The sequence below is a fragment of the Gymnoscopelus braueri genome (genome assembly GCF_963280865.1).
Source record: "Gymnoscopelus braueri genome assembly, chromosome: 11".
Lineage (NCBI taxonomy): Eukaryota > Metazoa > Chordata > Actinopteri > Myctophiformes > Myctophidae > Gymnoscopelus > Gymnoscopelus braueri.
Window position 1 is genome coordinate 13108963 of NC_137613.1, and position 21909 is coordinate 13130871.

A 21909-nucleotide genomic window follows, 5' to 3' on the forward strand; every position below is an offset into this window, starting at 1 on the left:
TACATGAAGAAGAACAGGCATGCAAGAATCTGACACATCAGATAAAAACAGACTTTGTATACCTAGTGTAAATATTATTATATTATAGTATTATATACATTACTATTATGTAAATATAAGCTGAATTACTGATTTGTGTGAATAATTATGTCACTCTCCTCCCATGGGTTCTGGGCTGAGAGTTCAAGATAACTCAACTAAATAAATAAATACAGAAGTGCCACAATGTTAATTTACATCTAATTGTAGGATGGGAAACGATTTAAGCAGCCATACCTGCCTGAGTCAAACTAATTGGACTCAGAGCTATAGGTTTAACTAAGGATAAATCAGTCATCTACACAAACATTCAGAGAGAGACACTCTCCAGACAGAAGTTATCATCTGCTCTCCCCTGTAACAGATGTTTAGTTTCCTTGTGGCTTTGTACCACAGTACAGTAAACACCAAAGGCACAGCCAGCAGCATGCATCTCCGCAAAGGTATTCACAATATTGGAAGGGGTCATTGGGGACAAAAAGCACTGTTTATTCACACTGGGTGAGTGGTTGAGAATTCTTTTTTTCTTGCACAGACTTTCATTTTCTGTTAGATAACACCTGACTTCATATAAGATATCTACGTGATATCTGATCACGCCTGTGACCTTTGAACTCTCTCTTGCAGGACAATTTAACCGATCCAGATCCCATTGGCCTTTTGAAACACTCCTACTCTAAGACGATGACTTTGTCAACTTTGTATCAGGTCAGATACATTTCTTCATAACACTAATATCACACCAGGTGTTTCACTCTATGAGAGATGTTTACATCTTCTATTAGAGGACACATTATATCATACTCTGGTTTCTGAAACAATGCATGAAATGAACTGCTCTTATTACAAGGCTAGATAATGAATTCCCCCTCTCCAGATATCTCTTAATTCTCAAGGTTATTTGATACACTGGTTCTGAGTCAGTTCAGCTCATGCTTACTCTATTGTAGTCATTTCTTTCTGCACCAGCTTCTCTTCTAACTTTGAATTCTTGCCAACCTATTTCTTCAAAATCCACACTCTCTGTGGTTCCTGTTGTTCAGGCCACCTTTAGAATGTATATGTCACAGGTAAATTGGCATTCCAAGGAAATTGGAAGGAGAGCGCTTGTTTTTAGGCGCGGGGCGGGGCTGCGAGGCGGGGCTTTGATGCGAGGACGAGGACGACAACATGGATACACATACATACCGGCCTCAGTGGCGCACTTCGATAGTCATTGGACTCCCCATCCACTACCACTGGGATTCTGGGTTTGACCCCCGCTTGGGACATTACTTTTACAAACAACCGCGGACTACTTTTTTTCGCCGATAAAGTATAGTTTTGGACCATGACGGAGGCGCGCCGACTCAGCAGACCTTGAGGCAGAGGTGTCGCGCCCGAGTGCCTCCAGGCGCGAGTGCCCGCGACGACCGGCCGATGGTCTGCTAGTCGACTAAGCGCCGTCCGAGTTATGTACCGATAGGCACAGAATCGTAAATGATGTTGTGGGGACTGCGTTTGCCCCTCTATGGTTTGCCCCAACTGCCACTCACTGCACTAACATAGCCCGCCAGCCCCGCCCCCTCAGGCTCGCCCCCTTGTGCTTCAACTGCATGGAATAAGGCTGTTCGCGGTGTGTGTGTGTGTGTGTGTGTGTGTGTGTGTGTGTGTGTGTGTGTGTGTGTGTGTGTGTGTGTGTGTGTGTGTGCGCGCGCATGGGTGTGTGCGTGCTCGTTTGTGCGCGTGTGCATGCGTGCGTGTGTGGTGTGGGACTCATGTCTGGCTTGCATTGCCCTCTAGCATTGGTTCTACAGAATTGCCTGGGGGGCAGTTTAAACAAGCGCTTCTTTTCCAATTTACCTGGAATGCCAATTTACCTGTAACATATACACAACTTTGTAGACATTTCTGTATCAGTACAATTCCACTGTAAATCACCCTTCATAATAATCCTTTGTTTCCTCTCTTACAACATGATGGGTGTTTGATGCATGTCACTGTTATTGAGAATGATAGAGTCCCAATAGTCGTTGGTGTCACGTCCACACCCATCGAAGCACGCACACGCACACACACACACACACACACACACACACACACACACACACACGTGCCAGTTTCCACTGAGTAACCACAGTATTTATTGCCTCACTCATACCATTATTCTCTGCCTGCTGATCAGCCCAGTTTAACTCTAGTCTAGCTCGCTTCAACCTGTTATTCGGAACCTTTATTTCTGCCTGTTTATGACCTCTGCCTGTATCTGGATTTGACCCTTATGCGACACGTTGTGAGCTTGTCGATCAACTATTTTCTGTGAAAACCTTCCCCACGATAAGGATGCTGAGGTTTAAGTGGTTAAATAACCTAGACACGACATAGAATTATTAAATAAATTAATCTGCAATCTCATAATTGTGTATGATAATCTGTCAATAATATAAATCAGCTTGGCTGTTAACTTAAATGACACTATTTTGTACTGTTTGGACCAGGACTGGACCCACGGACCACGGCTAGCCTTACCCCTCTTGGACCAGGCGCCATGCAGACTGCCCCCTCAGAACTCTGACCCACGCTCCCCCTTTGACTATGTCTCTGCCTGGTCCCTTTGCCCCCGGTTGCTTCTCCCCCCCAGCCTTTGTTCAATAAAACCTGTAAACCTGTTTAAATAAATAATAATGTGAAAAGGTCTTGTAGGTTTTGTATTCAAACTAAAAACATTAGTAGGCTACAAGAGGTGATTTGGGATTATCATGACCTTAAATGTTTTAGACCTGAAACAATATAAGATACAATGGCTGTTTAGAAGAAGAAAAAAAAAAAGTACAAAAGATGACAGATTATTATTATTGATTTAATTGTTAACTACTTAAACTCTATGGTTGGTTAAAACTGCAAACATTAGTACAAGAGGTGATTTGGGAAGCTCATGACCTTAATAATAACTTATATTTGTATTCATAAGAAAATTATACCATCCTTGTAATAAAATGTTAGAGTTGAAACATCAAGCAATGTAAAATACAATGTTCATTCACTGTGAAGACTTATTAGATCCATTTAATTTGTGTTCTATTATTGTGAGAACGTGATATTAATATGAAAACACATCAGAGAACATGAAGTAGAATATGTTTGATACTCACCCCAAGCTTCATATTCATAATGCATAAAAAGAAAAACACATGTGTTTAGTAAACTGATATTTTATACATAAAGATGACAGAGTGTTTTCTTATAAGTTGTTAAATAAACTGGAATAAGAAATTAAATGATTTAATAAATGAGTCTGTGAGGTTGTACATCAGCTATTTTTAATGAAGATATTTGGTATAGAGGGAAAAAGTGATCCAAGTACAGAGTTAACTCAGGTCTGTTTCACTAAGTATAGAGGGTTTAATTGGTTAAGACTCCTTCAGTTTGTATTCTGCTGATGATATGATGACAGATTATTATTAGTTTAATTGTTTAACTATTTTAACCCTATATGGTTGACCGGGGTCTCTCAGGGCTCTATAAAAGTGTCTTTTCTGTTTTCTGTGGGGAAAGCTTTCTCTGAAAATAGCTGATCGACAAGCTCACAACGTGTCACAGTAGGTAGGACACTTTGTGAGCTTGTCTATCAACTATTTTCTGTGAAAGCCTTCCTCACAATACGGATTCTGGGGTTGAAGTGGTTAAATAACCTATAGACACAACATAGAATTATTAAATAAATGAATCTGCTATCTCATAATTGTGTATGATAATCTGTCAATAATATGAATCAGTTTGGCTGTTAACTTAAATGACACTATTTTATACTGCAGTGGTTCTCAACCTGTGGGTCAAGACCCCCAGGGGGGTCCCCCATATTATTTTGGGGGGTCCCCAGATGATTAGCTTAATGTGCAACATTGTTTTCTCACTCAACAGTAAACAAACCAACATACAGTATAAGAGTATACTCTGCATATTTCTAAAGTGATAATTTAAGGACTTTTAGGACCTTTTTAATACCTCTAAAATGAAAAGGGAAAAAATACCATTGTCAAATATTACCAAAGAAAGAGGCAAACATTGTGGAAATAGCCGATCTACAAGCTCACAACGCAAGGCATTGTGAGCTTGTAGATCAGCTATTTTCACAATATTTATCTGTGGAACCGAGTCAATTAAAATTGAATGCCTCAACTCCTACAATTACAAGAGCTTGTCAGGGTGGGGGGTCCCCAGTTCAAATATGATTATTTTGGGGGGTCCCCAGTTCAAATTTGATTCTTTTGGGGGGTCGTGGCCTGAAAAGGTCGAGAACCACTGTTGTAGAGTATATGGTATGCAGTAAGGTCTGCTACTGTACTGTAAGTACTGTACTTAAGTACAATTTTGAGGTATTTGTACTTTACTTGAGTATTTCCAATTTCCAATACTTTAACTTCTACTCCACTACATTTCAGATCCAAATATTGTACTTTTACTCCACTACATTTATTTGAAAACTTTAGTTACTGTTACTTTGTAGATTTTGATTATTATTACAAAACTTACATTAAGCACTTCAGCCCAAATACATTTCGGCCATTTGAAAATAGCGGATCTACAAGCTCACAATGCGTTGCATAGCGAAGAATTGTGAGCTTGTAGATCTGCTATTTTCAAAAGATTGTTATACATTTGAATATTTTAAATGGGACATTCTGCATAATTAGTACTTATACTTTAAGTATATTTTGATGCCAATACTTTTGTACTTTTGCTCAAGTAAATTGAGAATTCAAGACTTTTACTTGTAACATAGTATTTCTAAAATAGTGCAGATTTGATTTTACTTAAGTAAAAAACTTTGAGTACTTTTTCCACCACTGTCTTCAACACATCCTGTGTAAGAAGACATGCTCTATTAGCTCTGTGGTAAAAATGTCAGCACTTGTGCAGGTGACCTGGGTTTGAATCTCGGGTAAGACATGAAAGTTACAGAGTGCAGCTTTAATGTATCCTTTAATATGATTGGATGACTTGTCATCAATGAAGTCATCATCAGGTGTGAACTGGAGCCAAATCACACTGTGATCATTATGTTTATGATCAAAATGCCTCAAATCACATCAGAAAGACCAATAAGCTATCAGAAAGTGACTATATGGAAAATAATGAAGACTTAGATTACAGTAAACACTTATAGCCATTATATGAAAGCACAGTGTAATTTATACATGGAGAGATAAACATGATTACATAATTATATATACATATCGTTGCTGTTGGGCAGAAACCTTGTATCTCCGTATTTCAACTTTTATGTTTGTTTGTTATTTCGTAACTGAATGCCTTACTGCATCATACTACAATGTCACACAACAATTGCAAAAATAGCCGATCTACAAGCTCACAACGCGTCGCGGGTGCAGCGCTTTGTGAGCTTGTAGATCGGCTATTTTTGCTAGTTAATCTTTTTTTAAAGTGGTTAAGTTTGTGGTTTTATATATATTTGATGAATAGTATTAACAATAGCTTGTGACTATATATAATATATAATAATAACTACATTAGATCCTTTAGAACACAGTCATGTTCTTTTTTTTCCATTTCCTGAAAAGTAACAATTTTGGACATACAAGGTTTCCACCTGACAGATACAATATCACGGTTAATGATAATTAACGATGTGAGTTTGTACATCGGCTGTTTTTAATGAAGATATTTGGTATAGAGGGAAAAAGTGGTCCAAGTACAGAGTTAACTCAGGTCTGTTTCACTAAGTATAGAGGGTTTCATTAGTTAAGACTCCTTCAGTTTGTATTCTGCTATGGTGAAAACTTGATGTCAATCTGAACACATATTGGAGGCCATGAAGTAGAATTGATTTAATACTCACATTCCCCTAGTTCACGTTCACATTCATCATTCATGAAAAGAGAAAAAACACGGTTGGAATGGTTAGAAAACTGATACTTCACAAACAGAAAGATTACTAATAATTAGCAAATTGTTAAGGAACCTGAAATATGGAATGCAATAATATAATGGGTTAAATTAATCGACTATCTCAATTATTTTACAAAGTAATAGCTTGCTTCATTAATCATAATGATTCAGCATTCTAATTACAACATTCTAATTTCATTTGTGAAGTGACTAAATGTCAGCTTAGAGATACAATTCTACACTATAGTATATATTAAAGGGGTAGTTCACCCCCCAAATAACTTTTTTTCTATTGATTACTCACCCCATGGAGCCTTGAATTCATGGATATTTTTTTGTTTTTGTCGCATTCCTTCCTTTATTATTTGATTATAATAAATTTAGCCCCATTGATTCCGGTAGGAGACACAAATGCATTTGTGTCTCCTACCGGAATCAATGGGGACACATTTATTATAATCAAATTATTGGCTTAGGAATGTGACAAAAACAAAAACATATCTATGAATTCAAGGCTCCAGATGGTCAGTAATCAATAGAAAAAAAGTTATTTTGGGGGTGAACTACCCCTTTAAGAGTGAAACATTTGCATCTGCTATGACAGATTGGTTTATAGTAAAATGATCAGTTTCATAGTAAAAAGAAAGTGTTCAGTACTTGAATCAATCTATTGTCTGATGTCAAGATTATTTGCTATTCACGTCAACTGTTTCTGCAGTCCATGCCATTTATTATTAACCAGCCTTGTGGGCACCAACTTGTCATATTTTTAATGTTGCACAAAACGTTCACCTCCACACTACTCAGGAATCAAGTTTATCCTCCATAATAATCTTCTTCATTCATTTAATCTTCCTCAGTATGCCATCATTTATATCTGGTATTAACATGCATTCTGTATCTGTATATGTTAACCCTTTAAGACCGGGAACGCATCTCTGTCATTATAAGATTGTTTTGGCTATTCAAAAATAGCAGATATGCAAGCTCATAGCTCTATGAGCTTGTAGATCTGCTATTTTTTTAAAACATTTGAACATTTGTGCAAATCTTTGAATATGTATTTTTTTAAGCAAACATTTTTAACTCTGTTACAACTTCTGGGGGTCCCTGGAACAAAATATTTTGAGGTGGGGGTCCACGGCCAAATACATATCATTTTGGGTGGTCCTTGACATGAAAAAGTTGTGGAACCACTGATATTATAGCAACATACGTTCAAAGATTTGAGATAAAAATGTTTGCTTTAAAAACATATATATTCAAAGATTTGCACACATTTTCCAAAAAAATGGCAGATCTACAAGCTCAAAGCGCAGCACTCGGTGCCGTGCTATGAACTTGTATATCTGCTATTTTTGAATAGCCAAAGAAAACTTAAAGTGACACGGATGCGTTCCCGGTCTTAATGGGTTACGGGAGAAAACATGTTAGTGCAATATGTAAACACATAGGATGGATCGTGATGGGTTAAAAATGATTACATAATTATATATACATATCGTTGCTGTCGGGCAGAAACCTTGTATCTCCGTATTTTAACTTTTATGTTTGTTTGTTATTTCGCAACTGAATGCCTTACTGCATCATACTACAATGTCACGCAACAATTACAAAAAATAGCCGATCTACAAGCTCACAACGAGTCGCACCGTGGCGCGTTGTGAGCTTGCAGATAGGCTATTCTTGCTAGTTTAAAAAATTGTGAAAGTGGTTAAGTTTGGGGTTTTATAAATATTTGATGAAGAGTATTAACAATAGCTTGTGACTAAATAATAACTACATTAGATCCTTTAGAACACAGTCATGTTCTTTTTTTCCATTTCCTGAAAAGTAACAGTTTTGGACATACAAGGTTTCCACCTGACATCTACAATATCACGGTTAATGATAATTAACGATGTGAGTTTGTACATCGGCTTTTTTTTATGAAGATATTTGGTAAAGAGGGGAAAAGTGGTCCAAGTACAGAGTTAACTCAGGTCTGTTTCACTAAGTATAGAGGGTTTCATTGGTTAAGACTCCTTCAGTTTGTATTCTGCTATGGTGAAAACTTGATGTCAATTTGAAAACATATTGGAGGCCATGAAGTAGAATTGATTTAATACTCACACGAGTCTAGTTCACGTTCACATTCATCATTCATGTAAAGAGAAAACACATGGTTGGAATGGTTAGAAAACTGATACTTCACAAACATAAAGATTACTAATAATTAGCAAATTATTAAGGAAACTGAACTATGGAATGCAATAATAGAATGGGTTAAATTAATCGACTATCTCAATTATTTTACAAAGTAATATCTTGCTTCATTAATCATAATGATTCAGCATTCTAATTACAACATTCTAATTTCATTTGTGAAGTGACTAAATGTCAGCTTAGAGATACAATTCTACACTATAGTATATATTAAGAGTGAAACATTTGCATCTGCTATGACAGATTGGTTTATAGTAAAATGATCAGTTTCATAGTAAAAAGAAAGTGTTCATTACTTGAATCAATCTATTGTCTGATGTCAAGATTATTTGCTATTCACGTCAACTGTTTCTGCAGTCCATGCCATTTATTATTATCCAGCCTTGTGGGCATCAACTTGTCATATTTTTAATGTTTGCACAAAACGTTCACCTCCACACTACTCAGGAATCAAGTTTATCCTCCATAATAATCTTCTGATTCATTCATTTAATCTTCCTCAGTATGCCATCATTTATATCTGGTATTAACATGCATTCTGTATCTGTATATGTTAAAGGAGAATTCCGGACAAATTAAGTGTTATCTTTCATGTCTCGTTACTCACCTAGCGACGTAAAAAGTGGCGTTCTTTTTTTCCATATATTCCCCTGTCGTCATTTTTTAAACACCCTCCGTTGTTATAATGGGAGCGAGTGGGTTAGTGAAGTTCGTCTATTATAACCGACGCAATGTTATTTTTTTCTCTACTACGATTCATTGTAGAGTCTCATGATAGTCAAACATGCGCTGAACATTCCTGCGAGCCTGCCGTTAATGGCGAACGATTTAACACTGGATGCTTGTTTCTTTCCAGAACCTGGCAACTCGTGTTGCCAGATTCTGGAAACAAGCAACCAGTGTTAAATCGTTCGCCATTAACGGCAGGCTCGCAGGAATTTTCAGCGCATGTTTGACTATCATGAGACTCTACAATGAATCGTAGTAGAGAAAAAAATAACATTGCGTCGGTTATAATAGACGAACTTCACTAACCCACTCGCTCCCATTATAACAACGGAGGGTGTTTAAAAAATGACGACAGGGGAATATATGGAAAAAAAGAACGCCACTTTTTACGTCGCTAGGTGAGTAACGAGACATGAAAGATAACACTTAATTTGTCCGGAATTCTCCTTTAACCCTTTAAGACCGGGAACGCATCTCTGTCATTTTAAGATTGTTTTGGCTATTCAAAAATAGCAGATATACAAGCTCATAGTGCGGCACCGTGTGCCGCTCTATGAGCTTGTAGATCTGCTATTTTTGAAAAACGTTTGAACATTTGTGCAAATCTTTGAATATGTATTTTTTTTAAGCGAACATTTCTAACTCTGTTACAACTTCTGGGGGTCCTGGAACAAAATATTTTGAGGTGGGGGTCCACGGCCAAATACATATCATTTTGGGTGGTCCTTGACATGAAAAAGTTGGGGAACCACTGATATTATAGCAATATACGTTCAAAGATTTGAGATAAAAATGTTTGCTTTAAAAACATATATATTCAAAGATTTGCACACATTTTCCAAAAAAATGGCAGATCTACAAGCTCAAAGCGCAGCACTCGGTGCCGTGCTATGAACTTGTATATCTGCTATTTTTGAATAGCCAAAGAAATCTGAAAGTGACACGGATGCGTTCCCGGTCTTAATGGGTTACGGGAGAAAACATGTTAGTGCAATATGTAAACACATAGGATGGATCGTGATGGGTTAAACATGATTACATAATTATAAATACATATCGTTGCTGTCGGGCAGAAACCTTGTATCTCCGTATTTTAACTTTTATGTTTGTTTGTTATTTCGCAACTGAATGCCTTACTGCATCATACTACAATGTCACACAACAATTGCAAAAATAGCCGATCTACAAGCTCACAACGAGTCGCACCGTGGCGCGTTGTGAGCTTGCAGATCGGCTATTCTTGCTAGTTTAAAAAATTGTTAAAGTGGTTTAGTTTAGGGTTTTATAAATATTTTTTAAGAGTATTAACAATAGCTTGTGACTAAATAATTACTACATTAGATCCTTTAGAACACAGTCATGTTCTTTTTTTTTTCATTTCCTGAAAGTAACGGTTTTGGACATAAGGTTTCCACCTGACATCTACAATATCACCTTAATGATAATTAACGATGTGAGTTTGTACATCGGCTTTTTTTAATGAAGATATTTGGTATAGAGAGGAAAAGTGGTCCAAGTACAGAGTTAACTCAGGTCTGTTTCACTAAGTATAGAGGGTTTCATTGGTTAAGACTCCTTCAGTTTGTATTCTGCTATGGTGAAAACTTATTATAAATAAGTTGGAGGCCATGAAGTAGAATTGATTTAATACTCACTGTTGTCTAGTTCACGTTCACATTCATCATTCATGAAAAGAGAAAACACATGGTTGGAATGGTTAGAAAACTGATACTTCACAAACAGAAAGATTACTAATAATTAGCAAATTGTTAAGGAACCTGAAATATGGAATGCAATAATAGAATGGGTTAAATTAATCGACTATCTCAATTATTTTACAAAGTAATATCTTGCTTCATTAATCATAATGATTCAGCATTCTAATTACAACATTCTAATTTCATTTGTGAAGTGACTAAATGTCAGCTCAGAGATACAATTCTACACTATAGTATATATTAAGAGTGAAACATTTTCATCTGCTATGACAGATTGGTTTATAGTAAAATGATCAGTTTCATAGTAAAAAGAAAGTGTTCAGTACTTGAATACATCTATTGTCTGACGTCGAGATGATTTTCTATTCATGTCAACTGTTTCTGCAGTTCATGCCATTTATTATGAACCAGCCTTTGTGGGCACTAACTTGTCATAATTTTAATGTTTGCACAAAACGTTCACCTCCACACTACTCAGGAATCAAGTTTATCCTCCATAATAATCTTCTGATTCATTCATTTAATCTTTCTCAGTATGCCATCATTTATATCTGGTATTAACATGCATTCTGTATCTGTATATGTTAAGGGAGAGCACATGTTAGTGCAATATGTAAACATATAGAAACACATGAAAGTTACAGAGTGCAGCTTTAATGTATCCTTTAATATGATTGAATGACTTGTCATCATTTATGGGTCTATGTGCAATGACAATGGGTGATTTTATTTTTATTCCCAGTGACACAGTTTAAATGCTTTTTTATGCTTATTTCATAATATATCTTTTATATTTGTCTTCTCTCAGTTTTAACCAGTGCCCCCCCCCCCTTTTTGTGATGTGTTTTTAACTAACCTTGCCTGTATGAGCTATGGGATATCTGAATTTCTCTATTTATTATCTATTTAGTATCTATTTATCTATCTATCAATGAAGTCATCAAATCAAATCAGAAAGGCCAATAAGCTATCAGAAAGTGACTATATGGAAAATAATGAAGACTTAGATTACAGTAAACACTTATAGCCATTATATGAAAGCACAGTGTAATTTATACATGGAGAGATAAACATGATTATATAATTATATACATATCGTTGCTGTCGGGCAGAAACCTTGTATCTCCGTATTTTAACTTTTATGTGTGTTTGTTATTTCGTAACTGAATGCCTTACTGCATCATACTACAATGTCACACAACAATTGCAAAAATAACCGATCTACAAGCTCACAGCGCGTCACACAGTGATGCATTGTGAGCTTGTAGATCGGCTATTCTTGCTAGTTTAAAACATTTGGAAAGTGGTTAAATTTGGGGTTTTATTAATATTTGATGAAGAGTATTAACAATAGCTTGTGACTAAATAATAACTACATTAGATCCTTTAGAACACAGTCATGTTCTTTTTTTTCATTTTCTGAAAAGTAACAGTTTTGGACATACAGTACAAGGTTTCCACCTGACATCTACAATATCACGGTTAATGATAATGCACAGTGACAGTAGGTCACTTACCTGTTAATCCCACAGCAATCTCCTCCTCCTGTTCTCCATGTTTGACCTGACAGATGTAAACTCCATCATCTGTCTCTCTCTGGTCTCTCAGTGTTAGAGACATATTGCCTTTCTGCAGATCCTGGATGTTCAGGGCCAGTCTGCCCTCGAAGCCCCTCCCCTCTATCACCTGACCATTCTTATAAAGGTAAATACACTCTGACTCCTTAAACCACCTGATTGTCATGGAAGACGCGCTGGTCTCAGGAGAGAGGTGACAGGGGAGGGTGGGATTATGACCTTTATAACCCAGGGCAAAGCCCACAGTGACGAGTTTAAAGTCACCTGGAGTGAAGAAAAGACACAGTTAGTGAAGAAAGAATTACTGTTCATTTAAACATAACCATAATTAAGAAGACATGCAGTGATGTAACCAACACTTTACAATGACTCCCCCCAACACACACACACACACACACACACACACACACACACACACACACACACACACGCATATTTTTCATACAACAATATACAGTCATTGTGTTTATTTGTCTAATTGCCAAGCAGCATCTTAACCCATTAAGACCAGGAAGGGAACGTATCTGTGTCATTTTAAGATTTATTTGGCTATTCAAAAATAGCAGATCTACAAGCTCATAGCACGGCACCAGGTGCTATGAGCTTGTAGATCTGCTATTTTTTTTTAAAAATCTTGAAAATGTGTGCAAATCTTTGAATATATATATATATATATATATATATATATATATATATATATATATATATATATATATATATATACACATTTTTAACTCATATCTTTGCTTCTGGGTGGTCCCTGGAATCAAATATTTTCAGATGGGGGTCAGAGGCCAAATGCATAATTTTGGGAAGTCCTTGACATGAAAAAAGTTTGAGAAACACTGATATTATAGCAACATACTTTTGTGTTTATTTTTAAACTGTTAAGATTTAGAAGACATTTTGTAAAATCCCCAAAAGCAAAGATTTGAATTACAAATACATATTCAAAGACCCATGATTTTTCAAAAATTAAATGACACAGATTCTTTCCCGGTCATCTTAATCCACTGACCAATAACAGCGCGCTCACGTTAAGCCCCGCCCTTTGTCCTGAATCTCACCTGATCACCCAAGAGGAAGTAACACTGTTTTAGTAGTTTAGCAGTAAGCAGTGGTGTAACTAAGTACATTTACTCAAGTACTGTAGGCTACTTAAGTACAATTTCTAGGTACTTTTACTTTACTGGAGCATTTCCAATTGTCTATACTTTTACTTCTACTCCACTACATCACAGAGGGAAATATTGTATTTTTACTCCACTACAATTATTTGACAGCTTTAGTTAGTTACTTTGTATATGTACATTATTACATTATAAAACACACATCAACAACTTTAGCCCTATTTTATACCTTGGCTATTTTCAAACATTTTAGCACTTTTACTTTTGGTACTTTAAGTACCTTTTGATACCAATACTTTTGAACTTTTACTCAAGTAAATTCTGAATCCCGGACTTCTACAGTATTGATATTTTTACTTAAGTAAACATTTGAGTACTTTTTCCATCACTGGTAGTAGTACAGTAGCTAGTTTTGTTACCATCGGACACTACACTACAGAAAGTATTAATACTCAACACTAAAGTCTCACTCGTAAATGAAATATAGGAGAAAAAGAGGATTACGTCAACTTCAACCTAGATGACGTCTTGTGGAAAAAAGACAGACACATTCTTGTATAAATATATCTTTTCAATGTTTTGAGGTGTGTTTTTTTGTTGTTGTTTTTTTTCTTCTTTACTGTCAGTGTTGAAAGCAAAGATTTAGTGAAGTAAATTTAATCAAAGCTCTGGCTGCATGGTCTGTCTGTGAATGATAATGTTTATATATATTACTGCTTGAAATGTGAACCACATATCTCCCTCCTCATATCAGGTGATATCATCAATCAGGAAATAAAAAAACTGTGTTGTGACCTACCATTACCTCTGGCCTCTGCCATGTCTCCTGTGTAGAAGAAAAATAGCCAAATTACCACACCTAACATTCATCACATTTATCTGTAAATAGTTTGTGAGCTGCAGTCTTCTTCATGAGAATGGAGATTACTTTTGTTGCACTTAAGTAACCAACAGTTCGTACCGTCTGTTGTTTCCTGCTCACAAACCCTGAAAGCTACAGTGGTTCTGCAGCCAGATTTCTTCATTATTAAAGGTTGAAAAATGTTAAGAGAATCTCTTACCTTTCACTGCTTGGCATACGCTTTAGACTTGAAAAACTAATTCATACAAGTCCTCACACATTACTGACTCCTATACAACTAACCAGCGTGAACACAAGTGAAAGTATTAATGTCAGTTCCTCACTGACACTGGCCGCCGGGAGGGGCGGGACAATTCCCGGTGGCCTGCCGTCTGATTGCCCTCCCTGGCCTGTCTGTCAGGCCAGGCAGGCAGGCTCCAGGCAGCGCTTAACCTCACGTCACCAGACGTGTGACTAATTTACGATTATACATTCAAAACAATCCCGGATTGGGCCCTTGGGACCATTTATGCTCTCGAACTGAGAAAAAGGAACTGAAATCTCAGCCATATGTATTTGTATACGATACAAGGAAGTGGATAGAGCACTCTCATCATTATTCTACTGTAAGTATTTGTCTCATTGGCAAGAACTGCACGTGATGGTGAAGAAAGAGAACTTACGGACAAACCACACGTCATTTGACTAGACATTTCCAGCAGACAGAGAACTGAGAAAAATAAATAAACTAAGGAACTGAAATTTCAACCATTGCCCAAAACCATGCTAAAACTATCAAGTCAAGTGCAATCATCAGTATGTTAATCATAAATAATGTTTTTATTATTGTTTGATGTGCGTTACACTTTTTTCATAATTATACATATTAAACTATTAACTTATTCTCTTTGCATTATTTGAATTAGGGGTCTATAAAAAGATGAAAAGACACTGGCTAAATAGATCTCATGCCCACAATGAAACTGTTGGGGCACTGTTCTAACCTTCTTGAATTAGCACGCACGTCACAAATGTGTTTAGTTGTGAGCTTGTAGATCGTTTTAATTTTTCCCCGAAAATAAATACATACATACACATATATATACATATATATATATATATATATATATATATATATATATATATATATATATATATATATATATATATATATATATATATACATATATATATATACATACATACATACATATACATATACATATACATATACATATACATATACATATACATATATAGGCTCAATATTTGTGGCACTAGTGTTTATGCAGAAATACTAGTCTAATAGTTTTAAAATGTGTATCATACTGGCATAGACACTATGGCACATTACGAGTAATTTCAGGGAAGCCAGGAAAGCCATGACCGTCGTTGCCCCTCAGTTTTGCCTTGTGCACTGTACGTGGCATGCCCTGAGGCCACAGTGGCCTTAATGCCCCAACTTTGTTCCACTTTCTCCTCTGTCTCTTTCTTGTCAATATGTAGACACCAGTGTCTCTTTCTTGTCATCTTGTCATGTAGACACCTGTGTCTTTTGTTGAGATTCTGAATTCTTAACTCCCCTGAGTCCCCATCTTTAAACCAATCCAGTAACTTTGATTGCAGGGCTGAGGCATGGATCAGATTGTAAATACCATCATTTATTTATTTCACAGCAGATAGTCTACATATAGAATTTAAAACCCTTAACCCTTAAATTCAATTTATTATTTAAATGGACTAAAATCTTGTTTTATTTGATGGCCTCCCTGCCCTGGCATCAAGGCCTTTCTGCCCTAAAAAAATTAAAAACACCAAAGGCCAAGTGGCCTTGCCCATAAATGACAAAATTCCAGGCCTGGTGCTAGTCATTTGGGTTTCTGGTAAAATTATTGACCATTTATTTTGTATGTCTGTGACAAAAATAAAATATTGATCAAAATGTCCGTCACAAGCTGACATGGTGATGACCCCTAAATCTAAGTAGGTGAGATACTGACCTACCCACGTTTAATCAGACTATTGATTGGTCTAAGTAGGTGAGATACTGACCTACCCATGTTTAATCAGACTATTGATTGGTCTAAGTAGGTGAGATACGACCTACCCATATTTAATCTGCTATTGATTGGTCTAAGTAGGTGAAATACTGACCTACCCATGTTTAATCAGACTATTGATTGGTCTAAGTAGGTGAGATACTGACCTACCCACGTTTAATCAGACTATTGATTGGTCTAAGTAGGTGAGATACGACCTACCCATGTTTAATCAGACTATTGATTGGTCTAAGTAGGTGAGATACGACCAGTGGTGGACAGTAACGGAGTAAATGTACTTGAGTACTGTACTTAAGTACAGATTCTGAGGATATGTACTTTACTTGAGTATTAGATTTTTTAAATACGTATTACTCTTACTTGAGTACATTTCCAAGATTTTTTTTTTACTTTTACTCGAGTACATTTATAGAAAGGCTGGAAAGTACTGAGTACTTTTAGGTTGGCAGTTTCTTTTTTCTTCCCTAAAATGCAATTGGCGACACTTCTGCTCTCACTAGCCGTGTTTCTGGCTTCCCCTTCCGCTCGCCTCTTTATTGAGACATTTAGATTGTGTCAAAGGTCATGTCTCACACAGGATCTGACATGAATTTTGACCAGATGTGTTAGTATAGGAAATCAAAGGTTGTATGGAGACCAAGCAAGTCGACTTGTCTCTGTGCCATCTTGTTTTGACAGGGTGAAGTGCGCCGCTGTGCATGTCGACGTCATCTTGTTTTGGTGAAGTTAACGGTTGTGCGTGTGGGTACATATGAAAATGCAGACAAAGAGGAAGGCTGTAAATTACTGAGTAATTTTAGGTTGGCTGTTTCTTTATTCTTGCCTAAAATGCAATTGGTCTCACTTCTGCTCTCACACTAGCCGTGTTTCAGGCTTCCCCCTCCGCTCGCCTCTTTGTTACATCTTGTATGGGTGTATAGGAGTAAAAGTTCTGGTTCCATTTTCGTTTTTTATGCATGCAGTGCAGGTGGTTTCAGAGAGTTACTTATCTGAAAAAAGAGTGACAAGGTCCTATAAATTCATTGTGAAAACATCACAGCAATTCATTGATATAAAAATTAAGAAATGTACTTCTACTTTTACTTTTACTTTAAGTATTTTTAAAAGCACTGTAAAAAATAATGACATGAGATCTACTTAAAGAGGCACTATGTAACTTTTTTTTAATGGATAAAATGTAATTTTGTCCAATCTGTATGGTAGAGTATGTTAATACAATATAACTTATACAATTGGGGCGGCTATATTTTGTCTCCCTGCTCCTCTATTGAGACATTTAGATCGTGTCAAAGGTCATGTCTCACACAGGTGAGATGTGTTAGTATAGGAAATCAAAGGTTGTATGAGACCAAGCAAGTCAACTTGTCTCTGTGCCGTCTTGTTTTGACAGGGTGAAGTTCGCCACTGTGCATGTCGGCGTCATCTTGTTTTGGTGAAGTTAACGGTTGTGCGTGTGGCCGGGTACAGTACATATGAAAATGCAGACAACAGCTTCCTCTTTGTGACCACATCCTCTTTACTTATGAGCTGGTGAAAAAATATGTGTAATCACTGTAATCAAAACGCCCTTCATGACAGTTACTCTATCCATTTATTCTTTTATTTTTATTTTTTTAGAACAGACGGTCTGAGTTTAAAGTTAGCTCCATGTCCTAATCGTTGAATCTGATTATTATTGTATCTTGACAAAAAGGTCACAGTTGATGGCCCTGGATCTGAGAATTTGTACCAAATAGATTTTCTTTACCACCAAAGTACATTAAGAACTGGAATATAATGAATGTGATCTGAGTGCAGCTTTGTCAGCAATGTGTCACTCATGTGTGACTCCTGTTATTTCCTCATGAGAAAATAATAATCTTTTGAGGCACTGGGGTTCACGCTGGTCCCCAGGAAGACTAAGCTGACCGCGCTTTTGTGGTGGCGGCCCCAGAGCTGTGGAACAATCTCCCCCCACATCAGATCTGCCAAGTCCATCAAGATTTTTAAGTCCTTACTAAAAACTCACCTTTTCTCTCTGTTTTTTAACAACATCCACTCCTAAAAAAATCCTATTTTAACTCCTATCTAACGTTTCCTACCTCAGTGTGTACATAGGTGTAAATACAATCTCGTTCTGTGTCAGTGTCTCCTATATGCATACATGTTATGTATTTTATACATGTTTTTGTTCTTTGATTTGATGTATTGCTTTGCTTTTACCTGTGCAGCACTTTGGTCAACTAAGGTTGTGTGAACATGTGCTCCAAAATATAAAAATGCCAAGAAAACCAAAGTATGGGTATTTAACACAGAGGACATCATTGCCACTGCCAACGGGACAGTGCTTGAGGTAGTCGAGGACTTCAAAGGACTTTTACTTTTACTTAAGTATTTTTAAAAGCATGTACTTTTGAATACTTAAGTATATTTAAAAGCAATTACTTTTTTACTCTTACTTGAGTAACATTTTGACTGAGCTACTTTTACTTGTAGTGGAGTAAATTTGACCAGGAGTATCTGTACTCTTACTCAAGTACTGGGGTTGAGTACTTCGTCCACCTCTGGATACGACCTACCCACGTTTAATCAGACTATTGATTGGTCTAAGTAGGTGAAATACTGACCGACGGGGCTCAGTAGGTGTTATACTGTATAGTTTTGGACCGTGGCGGAGGCGCGCCGTCTAAAGCAAACTTGAGCCACGAGAGGCACCGCCGAGCGAGCTAAAGTGAGCGAGTTGCCGTGCCGAACGTTGCGAAGTTCGCTTGAGCCGACTCAGTGCCGTCCGAGTTATGTACCGATACACACAGAATAGTAAATCATGTTTTGGGGTGAGCGTTTGCCCCAACTTTCATCAACCCACAGAATACGACAAAACACCTACTGAGCCCCATCGGTAGGTCAGTATCTCACCTACTTAGACCACTCAACAGTCTGATTAAACGTGATAATGTCCCATTCAGTGCATTAACAGCATCCTATATATATATATATATATATATATATATATATATATGCTATTTTTTTAATAGCGAAATAAATCTTAAAATGACACAGATGCGTTCCTGGTCTTAATGGATTAAATATAAAGTTATAGAACCACAGTGTGTAGAACAGTGTATTGTACTCCCAGGCTGCTGTATATGAGCTCCAGTCAGCCTTGCTGAGAGAGGCTCTGGTGGTCAGCAGAGCTGAGGTCAGAGGTCAGATGAGACTGACTGAGCAGCAGGCCTGATCCACTGAGTCACCTGCTGACCACTGTCCTGATGACACTGAACACACACACACAACACAGTTACACACTGTCCTGATGACACTGAACACACACACAACACAGTTACACACTGTCCTGATGACACTGAACACACACAACAGTTACACACTGTCCTGATGACACTGAACACACACTCAACACAGTTACACACTGTCCTGATGACACTGAACACACACTCAACACAGTTACACACTGTCCTGATGACACTGAACACACACACAGTTACACACTGTCCTGATGGCACTGAACACACACACACACACAACACAGTCACACACTGTCCTGATGACACTGCACACACACACAACACAGTCACACACTGTCCTGATGACACACACACACACACACACACACACACACACACACACACACACACACACACACACACACACACACACACACACACACACACACACACACACACACACACACACACACACACACACACACACACACACACACACACACACACACACACACACAGTCCTGATGACACTGAACACACACACACACAACACAGTTACACACCGTCCTGATGACACTGAACACACACACACACACACACACACACACACACAACAGTTACACACTGTCCTGATGACACTGAACACACACAACACAGTTACACACTGTCCTGATGACACTGAACACACACCACAATTACACACTGTCCTGATGACACTGAACACACACACACAACAGTTACACACTGTCCTGATGACACTGAACACACACAACACAGTTACACACTGTCCTGATGACACTGAACACACACACACACACAACACTACACACTGTCCTGATGACACTGAACACACACACACACAACACTACACACTGTCCTGATGTAGGGGTGTTCGATATTGTGATAACTATCGTCGCGACGATAGAATGTCCCCACGATATGCGTTTTCAGAGATATCGTACATATCGTCATACAGGGAGTTACTTAGTTATAGAACGTGCACTCGCTGTTTTATTAAATTTTTTGTTTTTTTTATATTTTATTAGGCAAAATACTTGTCTAAAAGGTCCAAAAAATTTCCTTGCGGTCTTGTTTCCATTGAGGTCCTGTGAGTGCACAGTCTATGATTTGCAGTTTTATTCCTTCATTTATACTTCTGTAGTACGACGGTTTCGTTCGCCAAAAAGAACAATCTACAAGCTAACAACGCATCTCTCCCATGAGCATTTGCAGCTTGAAGATCTGTTGTTTTTATCAGACACGCTCCCAAAGTACCCGCCCCCTTTCTTCTTGCCAGCAACTGGGGAAACCCCGTCGACACGGCTGACCGCACTCACCGCACTACAACAACAAGTCAACAATGGACGACGAGTCAGAATTAGATGAGGAAGAATTAGTCCCCAAAAAGAAGTTCACGGCTGTTGTATGGAACGATTTCGGATTTTCCACAACAGACAAGGACCAAACAAACGCAATTTGCAGAATTTGCAAAAAAGAAAATCTGAAAGCGACAGATGGCAACACTGCTTACGAGACCATCTCAAACGCAAGCACCAGAGAGAGCATGCAGAGACTGTATCAATACAAGGTCCCCCGCGTGTGAATAAGAAATGTACCGGCGCAGGGGCACCACATCCATAACAGAGGCATTTGATAAAGGGGTTTCTTATGAAAAGGAAAGCAAACTGTGGAAAGACATAACTGAAGCGGTGGCGTTTTATGTGGCCAAGGATATGCATCCAATTAAGAGCGTGGAAAACAGAGGTTTCGTGAGGCTGATGAAAACCATTGATCCACGCTACGTGGTGCCCGGTCGCAAATATTTGTCTAAAAAGGCCATTCCAAAAATGTACACTGAATGCCGAGAGAAGGTACAACAGCTGGTTCAAAACGCCCATATTTTTGCTACAACCAGTGATTTATGGTCTAGCCGCATGTCAGAACCATATATGAGTCTCACCATTCATTTCATTCACAAGTGGAAGCTGCAAAGTGCATGTCTCCAAACGATATACTTCCCAGTAGATCATACAGGGAACCTAATTGCAGCTGGCCTAAAAGACTTACTTGAAGGCTGGGGACTGAAAGAGGAGAACATGACCTGCATGACCACAGACAGTGGAGCAAACATGGTTAAGGCGTTGGATGTTAACAAGTGGACTTGCCTGGCGTGCTTTGGCCACAGACTTCACCTGGCCATCGGTGAGTGAAACAAGTAGATTTTTGCCACCGTCTGTCATTCAGATAAGGTCGGGAGTTAATTCATAATAATACTACAAACAAATATATGTTTCTTCATTGTGTGTGTGTGTGTGTGTGTGTGTGTGTGTGTGTGTGTGTGTGTGTGTGTGTGTGTGTGTGTGTGTGTGTGTGTGTGTGTGTGTGTGTGTGTGTGTGTGTGTGTGTGTGTGTGTGTGTGTGTGTGCGCGTATAATGCATTTCAATAAAATATATAAAAATCTACAAAACAAGTAAAAAGAAAAAAATACAATTCAAAATA

The 21909-nt window shown here is 37.7% G+C and overlaps 2 protein-coding genes across 2 annotated transcripts in view; both read right to left on the reverse strand.

The window, feature by feature from the left end:
* Positions 1–21909, reverse strand: part of LOC308096048 (peroxisomal ATPase PEX1-like) — a 643221-nt gene that overhangs the window by 107139 nt on the left and 514173 nt on the right. The gene's annotated exons all lie outside the window — the stretch shown is intronic.
* Positions 1–21909, reverse strand: part of LOC308094815 (uncharacterized protein) — a gene marked incomplete at both ends in the record, with an annotated part of 256728 nt that overhangs the window by 5267 nt on the left and 229552 nt on the right. The window lies entirely within an intron of this gene.